Source organism: Lepidochelys kempii, chromosome 13 (assembly GCF_965140265.1).
Source record: "Lepidochelys kempii isolate rLepKem1 chromosome 13, rLepKem1.hap2, whole genome shotgun sequence".
Lineage (NCBI taxonomy): Eukaryota > Metazoa > Chordata > Testudines > Cheloniidae > Lepidochelys > Lepidochelys kempii.
The window spans coordinates 30909929-30923036 of NC_133268.1; the positions used below are offsets into that span (position 1 = coordinate 30909929).

Sequence of the window (13108 nt, forward strand, 5' to 3'; positions counted from 1 at the left end):
TGTAACGTACCTGTCTCCTGAAATGGCATGGCATTGTCCTGATTCTCTGTTTCATTTGACAGTATATCTCTTCAGCTGAAGCCATACTCAAGTCACAGAGTCAGAACGCAAATTCAAGGAACTGTTCTTTGCTGGTCCAGACAGCACTTGAGGCTGGGATTGGTCCCCATTAATATGCTCCTGATAGCAGACTGTAACAGTAGCATGATGGGACCTTTGCCATCTGCTGTCTCTTCAAGGAAGTCTAAGATACCAGCAGCACAAAATATAAATCTGCCCTTGACAAGATCTGGGGGAACATACAACCCTTCACTCCGTTCTACACGGCAAAGCACCTCGTTTGCAATTGCGGTCTCCAGGCACAGTACTTTCTGCAGTTAACGGAGGAGCACTGTGTGTAAGCCACACCAGGAATTTGCTACAGGTTTTGGAATGAATCGTTAAACCAACAGCCACTTGCAGCGGTAGACTATGCACATAGAATCATAGACTATTAGAGTTGGAAGAGACCTCAGGAGGTCATCTAGTCCAATCCCCTGCTCAAAGCAGGACCAATCCCCAACTAAATCATTCCACTCAGGGCTTTGTCAAGCCACGCCTTAAAAACCTCTAAGGATGGAGATTCCACCACCTCCCTAGGTAACGCATTCCAGTGCTTCACCACCCTCCTAGTGTTTCCTAATATCTAACCTAGATGTCCCCCACTGCAACTTGAGACCATTGCTTCTTGTTCTGTCATCTGCCACCACTGAGAACAGCCGAGCTCCATCCTCTTTTGAGCCACCCTTCAGGTAGTTGAAGGCTGCTATCCAATCCCCCCTCACTCTTCTCTTCTGCAGACTAAATAACCCCAGTTCCCTCAGCCTCTCCTTGTAAGACATATGCACCAGCCCCCTAATCATTTCCGTTGCTCTCCGCTGGACTCTCTCCAATTTGTCCACATCCCTTCGGTAGTGGGGAGACCAAAACTGGACTCAATACTCCAGGTGTGGCCTCACCAGTGCCGAATAGAGGGGGAATAATCACTTCCCGTGATCTGCTGGCAATGCTCCTACTAATGCAACCCAATATGCCGTTGGCCTTCTTGGCAACGAGGGCACACTGCTGACTCATATACAGCTTCTCGTCCACAGTAAACCCCAGGTCCTTGTATGCAGAACTGTTGCTTAGCCAGTCGGTCCCCAGCCTATAGCAGTGCATGGGATTCTTCCTTCCTAAGTGGAGGACTCTGCACTTGTCTTTGTTAAACCTCATCAGATTTCCTTTGGCCCAATCCTCCAATTTGTCTAGGTCACGCTGGACCCTATCCCTACCCTCCAGCATATCTACCTCTCCTCCCAGCTTAGTGTCATTTGCAAACTTGCTGAGGGTGCAATTAATCCCATCATCCAGATAATTAATGAAGATATTGAACAAAACCGGTCCCAGGACCGACCACTGGGGCACTCCGCTTGATACCAGCTGGGAACTAGACATCGAGCTGTTGATCACTACCCATTGAGCCAGACAATCTAGCCAGCTTTCTATCCACCTTATAGTCCATTCATCCAATCCATAATTTTGTAACTTGCTGTCAAGAATACTGTGGGACACCATATCAAAAGCTTTGCTAAAGTCAAGATACATCATGTCCACCGCTTTCCCCATATCCACAGAGCCAGTTATCTCATCATAGAAGGCAATCGGGTTGGTCAGGCATGGCTTGCCCTTGGTGAATCCATGCTGACTGTTCCTGATCACCTTCCTCTCCTCCAAGTGCTTCAAAATGGATTCCTTGAGGACCTGCTCCATGATTTTGCCAGCGACTGGAGTGAGGCTGACCGGTTTGCAGTTCCCCGGATTCACATGCTGCACAATTGTTGTGTCTGTGTTGGAAACCTTTCACTCAAGCCCTTGTATATGAGGCTTTGTGATAAAATGGCAGCCTAATGCTCCATTTGCTTCCTGTCAAACTTACTGGTGCTGAAGTCACTGCGACCACCAATGTACCACCTAAAGGAGTAGTAAAAGTCACACAGTATTATTCTTTCAGCCTTGGCATCGAAAACTCCCACATACTGCAGGACAAAAAGCTTTTCCCTAAAAACACAGAAGCTGCAAACAAAGTCTTCATACTACTGTTGACATCAGTGCATCTTTTACAGCTTTTAAGGATATACACTGTGATTCATGTCTTCGTATAGGATTGCCAAAAATTACACCCATATTCTTATTTCCCACAATTCACCTTCAATAAGCGCCTTTCTGCTAAGCATTTGTTCCTCTTTGAACTTAGCCTCTGCATCAGCCATTGCCACCGCTTTCCCATCCATTAGAACCTCTCCAAGGAATTGTATTAACTCCAGTTGAGATGCGTAGTTTGCAGTAGTAAAATCAGTATTTGTTTCAGTTGCTTTTTCTTTTTGACACAACACTTTACTTACATTCTGGGTGTACCACTCAATGTGATATGCCACAGGCGTCTTTTGGGTCAATGTGCCACTTTACTTTACTTTCCATGCAATGTTCTTGCAGAGTGACAGCTTCAGACAGTTTCTCACCTGTCTCACGTGTTGAAACTGCTTAATGGATGGCTTCCGTCTGACCACAGAAGAAGCAAGTGTTGTCAAGATGCATGCCATGTGACCTAGTATAAGGTGAGTCTTGCCCACAGCTGGCACTTGTCTCAGCACCTTCAACTGCTTTCTGATGCTCTATGTACTTCCTTTCCAACCTTGCCAAATTCAGCTTATCGGTGCATTTCGTACAGCATGTAAGATATCACCAAGCATTGTGTTTAACCAAGTCTTCTATAGTGGTATTCTCCAAAACAGCGAGCTACTAGTCGATATTCTTCATCTCCCAACTGATGCCTAAAGATGGTCAAGACCAAAATAAAACCAAGGATTGTGTAATAAATTAATTACAATTCCAAAGTAATTATGTTATGTAATGTAGGTTATGTGACTACGTGCACATCATTCATGGATGGATTCCAGTCATTTCTAGCTCGATGCTGACCTCTTAAATGGTGTCTCATTACAATTCTTTTGGCATAATTGACAAAGCGGATAATCAGTGCCACTGAATTGCTTCTTTTTTGTCAATAATGGCAAAACAACTTGAAACACTCCCTCCATTTACAGTAATCTGTAACATTCAAAAAGTTAATCTGGTTTTACGTTCAGAGCATTAATTGATAACACAGCACTGTCAGTTGAGGCCCAAAATGTAACTTTGTGAGGGCTGCATTGTTTAACATACCTGTATTAAAGTATAATTTTTAAAGGTCAACTTTTAAATATTTTTCAACTATCTGCCTACCTACATAATTGTTCTAGGTGTGTCATGTTTGGTACCATCGGTGTTTGTGGGAGAAAGGGCTTTCAAATGATACCCAACTCAACCCACTTTCAACAACACTATTATCAAAATGTCCACCAACCAGAGGACCTGAAGCTGGGAGCCAAGGGGACATCAGAGGGGACACCACCGAAGTCGTGATTCTGTAGATTTTTATGAATCAAATGATACCTCCCTTACCCTTCTAGCGTTAACATGCCCGAGGAATTACACATGCTCCCAAACTAGAGAGAGAAATAGAATCACAGAAATGTGGGGCTGGAAGGGACCTCCAGAGGCCATCTCGTCCAGCCGCCTGTGCTAGGTATCTGCATAACCTGTTCTTGAAACTTCCGCTGATGGGGGAGCTGTGAACATGACAACACTTGGGGGACGCAGTGTCTCGTTGCAGATGGACACACCGAAAAGGGCAACGTTTATTAGGGCAGGATTAGGTACTTGGACTTTGCTAGACCCTGCTGGCCTCCCTGGCCGCCTACTTGTGCTTGTGGGGGAGGGGCACTACCATGGCTGTGCGTTGCCTGGTTTGCATATGGCTGGGGTGGTTTTCATGTCATACTAACATCCTACCCAGGGATCTCTGGGGAGACTTTAACAGAGCATCTCCTGGGTCTGGAACATTTGAGTCTGGACTTTGGCAGAGCTACGCTATGTGAGGACACAGGGAGCAGAGCACCCACTGGGGCAATGGTGACTTTACCTTCACCTTAAGCAAGAGCTTTGTACCGCAATGTGAAGTAGAAATATAATCAGCAAATGACCCAAGGCATCTGTGCTGGGAGTTACTGACAACCGCCTGTGGGGTGCAGAGAGCTATCTGTGCCATGGATTCCCAGACCCCTCACAAGCCAGAGACCTTTCGTAAGACGCAGTGTGCAGGGGAACAGGGACGCTGTCTGAATCGTTACCTCTTCTCCACAGCCATTTCCACACTGGCAAATGAAATCTTGCCTCGGCAGCTCGCACTGCCTTTCCCACAAGGCTATCCAAGCATCCTGATAATGCAGGGTAGGGAAGGGGTCAGCCCCATGAACTGGGAACATTCAGGCTCTTGCTCCAGAGCAGTGAATGACCTGAGCTGACACGCGAAAGCTGTCCTGAAGCAGCCTTCCTCATCCAGGGTTTTAACACTGTCTACACAACAATAAAACACCCACAGCTGGCTCAGGCTCACAGGCTCAGGCTGCAGGGCTGTAAAATTGCAGTGTAGATGTGCAGACTCGAGCTGGAGCCTGGACTTGGGGACTCCGCGAGGGGGCAGATCTCAGAGCCTGGACACCAGCCCAAACCCAAACGTCTACACCACAATTAAACAGCCCTGCAGCCCAAGCCTCACCAGCCCAAGCCAGCTGACATGGGCCAGCTGCGGGTGGTTCATGCAATGTAGACATACCCTGAACTGCCAGCAACAGAGATTTCAGAATAATCCTTGACGCTAGATCCTTCCACAGCTATTTTCAAGCAGCTCGAACACAAACGCTGCGGCTGGTGCTAGCTTTTCTCACCGGGACCAGCTCCAGCAGGCCTTGCAAATCTGACAGCTTTTAAAGAAGGGTTTATTTACTTTTTTTAAACTCCACATTTTTTGCAATTCCCTCCAGGAAACTGCAGAAAAAGCCCCACTGCAACTCTGTCCTGCCCACTGGGCAAACAGGTATTTTCCCCTGTGTTTTGAATGGAGACAAAAAAGACAGGATTGTTAGTGTTTCAACTGCAGCATCATTGCAGCTTCCAGTGTTCGATCAGATCTGATCACGACAGCAGCCATGGCTCCAGCACCTGAACCAGCCACAATTGCTGGACTGCGTTCCAGCAGAATCAAAGTTAGCAGTTCTCAGAAGTGTATTACTTACTTGCCAAGGCAGGAGATACCCCACAGAGTGCTTTGGGATGTCCTGTTAAATCAGGATGGGGGAACAAACACAGAAGAAAAGAAGCAGATGCTAGGAATCCGGAGAACATTCCTTGTCCAATTACAAAGATTTCTAAAAAATCAACACAATTTAGGTCTAAAATGCTGAACATAAGAACGGCCATACTGGGTCAGATGAATGGTCCATCTAGCCCAGTATCCTGTCTTCCAACAGTGGTCAATGCCAGAGGGAATGAACAAAACAGGGCAATTCCTGAGTGATCCATCACCTGCATCTTGCAGTGAGAGGCTTAGGGACACCCAGAGCATAGGGTTGCACCCCTGACCATCTTGGCTAATAGCCATTGATGGACCTATCCTCCATTAACTTACTTAATTCTTTTTTTAATCCAGTTATAGTTTTGGCCTTCACAACATCCCCTGGCAAAGAGTTCCACAGACTGACTGTGCACTGTGTGAAGAAATACTTCTTTTTGTTTGTTTTAAACCTGCTGCCTATTAAATTCATTCCATGACCCCTGATTCTTGTGTGAAGGGCTAAATGATATTTTATTATTCACCTTCTCTACAATATTCATGATTTTATAAACCTCTATCATATCCCCCCTTAGTCGTCTCTTTTCCAAGCTGAAAAGTCCCAGTCTTATTAATCTTTCCTCATAGGAAAGCTGTTCCATACCTCTAATCATTTTGTCCCCCTTCTCTGTAGATTTTCCAATTCTAATATATCTTTTTTGAGATGGGGTGACCAGAACTGTATGCAGTATTCAAGGTGTTAGTGGATTTATATAGTAACATTATGATATTTTCTGTCTTCTGGTCTAGCCCTTTCCTAATGGTTCCTAACATTCTGTTAGCTTTTTTGACTGCTGCACATTGAGTGGATGTTTTCAGGGAACTATCCATGATTACTTCAGGATCCCTTGCTTGAGTAGTAACAGCTAATTTACACCCTATCATTTTGTATGTACAGTTGGGATTATGTTTTCAATGTGCATTACTTTGCATTTATCAACACGGAAGTTCATCTGCCATTTTGTTGCCCAGTTACTTAGTTTTGTGAGATGCCTTTGTAATTCTTCACAGTCTGCTTTGCATTTGAGTAATTCTGTATCATCTGTAGAATTTACAACCTCATTGTTTATCCCTTTTTCCAGATCATTTGTGAATATGCTGAATAGCACTGGTCCTAGTACAGATCCCGGGGGACACCACTATTTACCTCTCTCCATTCTGAAAACTGACCATTTATTCCTACTTTGTTTCCTCTCTTTTAACCAGTTACTGATCCATGAGAGGACCTTCCCTCTTATCCCAGGACTGCTTACTTTGCTTAAGAGCCCTTGGTGAAGGACCTTGTCAGAGGCTTTCTGAACACTCAAATACACTACATCCACTGGCTTACCCTTGTCCCACATGCTTGTTGATGCCCTCAAAGAATTCTAATAAAGGGCTACGGCATGATTTCCCTTTACAAATGCTGCATTGACTCTTCCCCAACAAATCGTGCTCATCTATGTCTGATAATTCTGTTCTTTACTATAGTTTCAGCCAATTTGCCCGGTATTGAAATTAGGCTTCCCAGCCTGTAATTGCCAGGATCACCTCTGGAGCTTTTTCAAAAATTGGTGTCACATTAACTGATCTAAGCCATAGGTTACATACCACAGTTAGTAGTTCTGCAATTTTATATTTGAGTTCCTTCAGAACTCTTGGGTGAATACCGTCTGGTCCTGGTGACTTATTACTGTTTAATTTATCAATTTGTTCAAAAACCACCTCTACTGACACCTCAATCTGGGACAGTTCCTCAGATTTGCCACCTAAAAAGAATGGCTCAGGTGTGGGAAGCTCCCTCACATCCTCTGCAGTGAAGACCGATGCAAAGAATTCATTTCGTTTCTCCTCAATGGCCTTATCCCCTTTGAGTGCTCCTTTAGCACCTCAGTCATCCAGTGGCCCCACTGATTGTTTGACAGGCTTTCTGCTTGTGATGTACTTCAACAACAACTAGAAATGTTGATGGGAAAAGGTATGAAAGGGAGACAAAGACTGAAATAGTCCAAACAAAACAGCTTACTGATAGAACTCAAGATCATGCTTGGTAAACAAGAAAAGTGTGGGACCAGAAATCAGTGAACCAAAATTGGTGTGTTGCAAACTAGGCCTAAATGGTGGACAAAATAATGAGAAGATGGGCTATTCTGTCCCACCATTCCCTTTGTGGGTCCTTAAAGAAAGAATCTTTGGGGAGAAAAATTGGCTACTGGAGCGAGCTATAAAACTAAACCTGGGTTCAACAAAGAATTAGTAAGTTCATTGAGGATAGGTCCATCAATGGCTATTAGCCAAGATTGGCAGGGTCACAACCACATTCTCTAGGTATCCCTAGCCTCTAACTGCCAGAAGCTGGGAGTGGATGACAAGGGATGGTTCACTCAGTAATTGCCCTGTTCTGTTCATTCCCTCTGGAGCACCTGGCATTGGCCTCTGTTGGAAAAAAGGATACTGGCCTGACCCAGTATGGCTGTTCATATGTTCCTAGGTGAGCTTCACCATCATGGCTGCCACCCCCACAAGTTTTTGGAGCCCCGACCTCCATTGTTCTGATCCTGAGACAATTCCTGACCAGACCAGGACAGAGAGAGGGACCTAGGTGACATCATGACCTCTACCAGCCCCAGCTGAATCCAAAGCACCACCTGGGATGAAACTGGATCGGACTGTAACACCAGCTCCAGTCCATCTCTGCTAACCTCTTCTCTTTCCCCAAAGGACAGCTATTATCATCTTGAATACCATCTGGGAGATTGTCAGATAAGATGCTTTTTCCTTCTAAAACTCTCTCCACCTAAAGGGAAAGGGAACAAGGGATGTTGTTAAAAGAAAATCCTATTTAACACTTTACATTCAAACACTAACTGTTTCTCCTTCTTTCCTTTACCTTTAATAAAAGGTTTAAAAGGATGTTTAATGGTGCATTTACCATGGGACTAAGCAGGCTGAGCTCTCTGGGTACCAAACCTTGTTTAACACTGTTTGATGCTGGACGGTGACTCGGTTACTTTAACACCGTTAGCCCGTATAGTCTATCAAAATTAATACCGTAGGCCCATATCTGAGCTGTCATGGGGACATCCGCGTGAGAGACACCGGGAGTTCTCCCAGGACTGTAGTTCTTTAGCTGGAGGATCCCAGGAGGTGTTGCTATCCCAGGGCAGCCTCAGAGGCTCACTTTGAAATGAGCAGTTAGTAAATCTTTGATCCCAAATATGACTGAAAATGCAACTGGCCCACAAACAGCAAATGTGCTAAATCCAAGCCCAGAAGCACGAAACGAAAGATTTTATTCCTGCTCTAAGTGCAAATCTCAGCACTTGCTGACACAATTGAATCACTGGGGCCCTCCACACTCCCACAGCGGGGCAATGGCTCGATTTCTGCACTGGGGCTGGCCTGCACAGACCACACTATAGTGCTGGATGTGTATCGACCATGCGCCCACGAAGCCACATACTGCTGCTAGGGAACCTGAGGTCTCTAGGAAGTTCAGCTGAGACCCCATCTGTGTCTTGTGGGTAGATAAAGGGGTGCAGCAGAACTTTTCAAGAATGAGTGGTCTGGAGAGGTTCCTCAGGCCCAGCTGTGCTCCTCTGGGTCTCAGCTTCCCCTGGCTGGGAGCTGTACAGGGCAGGGGACAATGGGGACTCTGCACACGGCCCGGCAGGATTTGCGGTCACAAGGAATGAAAATAAACAACCACCCGCAAAAGGTTTTCCCCACCAGTGGATTGTGGGGTCTCTCCCCAACCGGCTGGGTCTGGGCCTGCCACACAGCTGAAGTTCAGGCTCTCCCTTGTACAGAGTCCAAGTCAAGCAAGTGCCAGGCGGAGGGGACGGACACGCCTTGGGGTGGGCTCAGCTGGGACTCTCCCCATTCCCTGGCAGAACCACCCCTGCTCTCAGATCTGAAGCAGCCAGTCCATAGGGTTGCGGTTTCACCTTTCTATTTCTGGCACCATCTTCCTCCTGCTGTCCTCAAGCCTCCCACACCTGCTATGCTGAAACCTGAGCCTCTCCTTCCTAGGACAGCCTGACAAGCTAGAACAGATGCAGCCTAACACAGCCCTCACTCTCACCCTCCTTTGGGGGCAGAGGGATAGCCCAGCAGGGCGTGGGTTGGAGAGCTGTGCACAATCACAGATAACTCCTGCCACTTGTTTCACCCCAGAAGTGCCTCACTCTTTCTCATGGGACAACTGGGCTGGCCAGAAGCTGACTGGGTTTGAAGACACTGGTGTCTATCTTCTCTCTCATGCGCCCATCACCAGGGCTGAGCTTAAACATGGGCGGTGACTTCACAAAGGCAGAGAGGGAACAAGGATGGAGACAGAAATTCCACTACCCTTCCCCCTTCTCTGGGCTGGGTGTAACATGTCTTCCCCAAGCTGGGGTGACAGCTTGCTTGACCCTCCAAGTGGCAACAGGGACCTTTCGATTCCCATGAACAGCCACATGTGTATGTCTCTGCAGCCCCCTCGTTCCTAGTAACTAAGGAACATTTGCCTTCAGAATCAGTTGCCCTTGAAAGGACAAAGTGGTTTCTACTTTGCTTTGCCAATCCATCTGCTCCTCTGTTGTTGTGATTCAGGGTGCTGGAGTGGCTGCACCGCTCCCTTGTGCTGAACACACCAGGGGCAGGTATTGTTTGCTGATTGGAGCTTTGTGCTGGAAAAGGAGAAATTGCCGTGGTCTTTTGGGGTATGTCTTCACAGCCCGCAGCAGCGAGCCTCCCCGCTCGGGCAGACAGACTCAGGCTTGCACTGCCATGCTACTCCTACCTGCGTACACACTGCAGACCGGGCTCTGCACCCACCTTCTCCCTGGGCTTCAGAGCTGAGCTGCAGCCCGACCTGCAACATCTACACTGCTATTTACATCACGGTAACGTGAGCCTGAGTCTGTCAGCCCGGGTCAGAGCTGTGTAGACACACCTCAGGGGTTAGCAAAGCCCTAGGCACCTGCTCTCAGAGATGGAGAATGCTCCCCGCCTGGCACAGCTGGGGACCCTGCTTTGGAGCAGGGCTTGGGTAGTGCTGGGAAGGGAGGGGAGGAGAAAACACAAGGGGTCAGAGTCCAATGACCAAACAGAGTGCCTTCCCCATGAGGCCTCTGGGAAACACAACAGCGTCCCTTCCTGAATGACCAGCTGCCACTTCCTGCCAGCCACTCCGCCCCGAAACATCATCCGGGTAGCAAAGGGCCATCTCCAGAGCAGGCTGCTGGCCCTGGCGGGAGAAGGAAGCAGCACAAGGGGCCAGCGAGGGGAGAGACTCTTCTCAGCATGGGCACTGGGAGAGCAGGAGACAACTGCTAGGTCTTGCCGTATAAACAGAACCAGAGAGTGTTTCAACTGCGTTTCAACCTTAGTTTTTAACCCAGTTAGGATGTGGACCAGTCCCACCTGGCCATTCAGCACAGGGTGGATATTGAGACCATCAGGCGGGCTACCTGCCCGGCATGGCAGATTTTATAACATAGAACACACAAAGAATTGTTTCCTGGTGGAAAAACAGAGCATGAAACAGATGGAGGACAGAGTAATTCTCCTTGCCGCAGGAACTGTGGGGTGAGGTTCTTTGGCTTGGCTTATACAGAAGGTGAGACTAGGGGACCCCAATAGTCCCTTGTAGCCCATCTATGAAGAGAGATGAGCAGACAAGAAAGGGAAGAAAACCATCTAGTTGAGTGTGCAGGAGAGAAAGCCAACCAACCATCTGAACCGTTTCTAAAGATAAATGCCACATTGTCTTGGGTGCAAATACTTATGAAGATGCCACGTTACAACCAGTAGTGAATCGGATTTCTCTTGATAGGGCTCCAGAACCATGTCCTGCCTCAAGGGAAGGGAGAACACGTTTGTGTCTGTGGGGAAGAGCTCCAGTCCTGGGCACGCACCGAAAGGTCTGGAAGGTATGTGCCCATGTGCAGTGGAGCCCTGGGCGACTCCCCCTGCAGGACACTGGCCCTCACAGGCAAGTTTGCTTTGCAGAATAATTTTGAAAGCAGATCAGGCAATAGTTGTGTCCACTGTGCTGCTCCCTCCCTGTTCTTATCCTGTGTTCCTCACCATAGTGCCTGAGCACCTCACTGCTCCGGCAGCAACCCACCGCCCTGCCTTTTGTAGCCTCTCCGTCCCCCTCAGCTGCCTGCCCTTGGCTGGAAGAGCCCCCCCATAAGCTGCTGCCACAGGGTAGGACCAGGATGGAGTGGGCAGGAGAAGCACTTCATCACTGTCAAGGGCACAAATAAGTAACAACTCAAATACGTCCCTCTCCCAGAACCAGTCTGCCTGATACAGAGAGAGGTCATGATGCCAGCTTACGATCCTTTCACGGCTCAGCTGTGGGAGAGTCTGTTCCCTGGACTTCGTGCGGTGCCCCCTTTTGCCTTTACAAAGGGCTGGGATGTGCTGTGCTCTGCAAAGATAGCCCTTTACCAGGCTGGATTCCCTTGGCAGAGCTGTGTGAGTGACCCATCAGCAGAGCCATGGCCCAACAGGAGAGACACAGTCAGTTCCGGAATAATCTACAGCACAGGAGAGCAGGTACCTTTTCGAGGGGACTTTGGACCCCCAAGACCTGCTCATCCTGATACACATGCTCGTGCCCAGCCACCGCGAGACCCAACACTGCTCCCTGCACACCGGGAGGAGCTGGAATTGGAGGTGCAGCCTGGGCTGGGAGTCTCGGGAACATGCTTTGTGCGCGCTGCTGGTAACTTCCAGTCTCAAAGGCCAGCAGTTGCTCAGGAGGGCAGAGTCAGAGCGCTCCGGAAACTCTCTCCATCAGGGGGACATGCAGAGGGAAGCAGTGGAAGATCCCTGAGCCCCAGCCCTGGCACCCCACAGAGTTACAGGTCTTTCCCACTCTTGTCCCAGAGGCCTCATGAGAGCCCATGGGGCAGCACGAGAGCCATTTCCTAAGCTGTTCTGATGTAATGAAACTGATGCAGAAAGTGCAGGCCCCGCAGAAGGAGCCAGACACCCCAGAGCAGCAGCAAATGGGAAAAGCAGAGAGGTCTAGCTGGCCCCTTGCCTTCAACTGGCCCTCTGAAAATGGAAGGCAAGCTAGGGGCCATGCCCAGTACTCTAGCCCCAGAGCCTGCTGGGAGTGCAGGAGGAAGGTGATGAGAGAGCTCGCCAGGCAGAGCACAGGTCTGTCTGGGCAGCAGAGTGTTGTGGAGGCAGAGATGTGCAGAAGTGCTATCTCAGAGTCTCCAGTTTTAGGACCCATTGATGTCAACCCACAGTCTAGTCAGGGCACATTAGGAGTTTTGCCCCAAGAAATATGGTTTTAGGCAACACCTCGAACGAGTCTAGCGTACAGCAGGCTGTTTGCTAGGACCCCAGGCAGCACGACTGCCACTCTCCACCGGATGTGCACTGGCTCACAGAAAACTCGCTTGCCAGGGGGATTTGTGCCATGATTTTGCAGGGAAAAGAGTCCATAGCCCCTTGGACCCATCTCTCCTTCTTCTCCTGCAACTCCTGCCGCACAGGACTACCCCAACATGCTAGATGCCAGCCACACAGGCAGGAGGATATCGCCTGCCCAAAGAGCCAGCCATGAACGAAGACTGGCTCACAACCAGTGTGACTGTGTTCAGCTACTGCAAATGGTAATGGCACTGGGCTGGGAGCCAGGAGACCTGGGTTCTGTTCCCAGCTCCACCCCAGACTTCCTGGGGGACTTTGATCAAGTCACTTGCCTCTCCGGGCCACAGCTTCACAAGCTGTGAATCCCCCTGGGAATTTACACTGCCCATATCTCCACACTACCTGACACCGTGCACAATAGCAATGCGAGCCCAGGCGAAGGCCTCCTGGGGAGTC

At 48.6% G+C, this 13108-nt stretch overlaps 1 protein-coding gene across 3 annotated transcripts in view; it reads right to left on the bottom strand.

Annotated features, from left to right (window-relative positions):
• The window catches only part of LOC140897389 (rho GTPase-activating protein 39-like), a 120610-nt gene that overhangs the window by 55159 nt on the left and 52343 nt on the right, over positions 1 to 13108 (bottom strand). The gene's annotated exons all lie outside the window — the stretch shown is intronic.